Raw genomic sequence first — 574 nt, forward strand, 5'->3', positions numbered from 1 at the left:
AACCCCCCCCCCCCCCTCCCAGGCCACACTGGGGAGGGGTCAGGGTCCGGGATGTCGGCCCCGGGATAGCGCCGTGGACGGCGTCAGGGGGCGGAAAAGACGCACATGGCGAGTGTGGAACAGCAAATGCAGCCGAGTGTGCGAGCAAAGCAAAAACACCGGAAAACACAGGAAGAAGCGCGGCATACGCGGAAAAAAGGCGAATAAAAGGAACGAGACGGAGAAAACACAAAACACAACAAAGATGCAGGCAATAGCAGCCATGAAGCGAAAATGAGGGGGCCCGAAGGAGGTGGCGGACACGCAACGTGGGGGGGGGGGGGCAGCCGCACGAGGGGGTACGGGGCTATATATATATGGGTATATATATATAGGGGTATATGTATATATGGCGGACAGACCCACAAAAAAAAAAAAAAAAAAAAAAGGGGTCCGTAAACCCCGGTCAAAAAAAATTGACCAAACATAACCCCCAAAGGCGGGTTGGAAGCTTCCCGTACCAATATATTACAAAAACTGTATCAATAATAGCGTTATTTGAAAGGAGTTGTGTTCCACAACGGTTTTCAATTTT

The 574-nt window shown here is 51.2% G+C and overlaps 1 non-coding gene across 1 annotated transcript, besides 2 other annotated features; it reads right to left on the reverse strand.

Moving 5' to 3' along the window:
* Positions 1–347: 347 nt before the first annotated feature.
* Positions 348–390: a microsatellite.
* Positions 391–405: 15 nt separating this feature from the next.
* Positions 406–427: a microsatellite.
* Positions 428–536, reverse strand: Tc00.1047053496877.10. The gene has a single exon (XR_008255097.1). It is a non-coding gene; the product is annotated as a spliced leader RNA (transcript).
* Between the last annotated feature and the right edge of the window lie 38 nt (positions 537–574).

The sequence above is a fragment of the Trypanosoma cruzi genome (assembly GCF_000209065.1).
Source record: "Trypanosoma cruzi strain CL Brener chromosome Unknown tcruzi_1047053496877, whole genome shotgun sequence".
Classification (NCBI taxonomy): Eukaryota; Euglenozoa; class Kinetoplastea; order Trypanosomatida; family Trypanosomatidae; genus Trypanosoma; species Trypanosoma cruzi.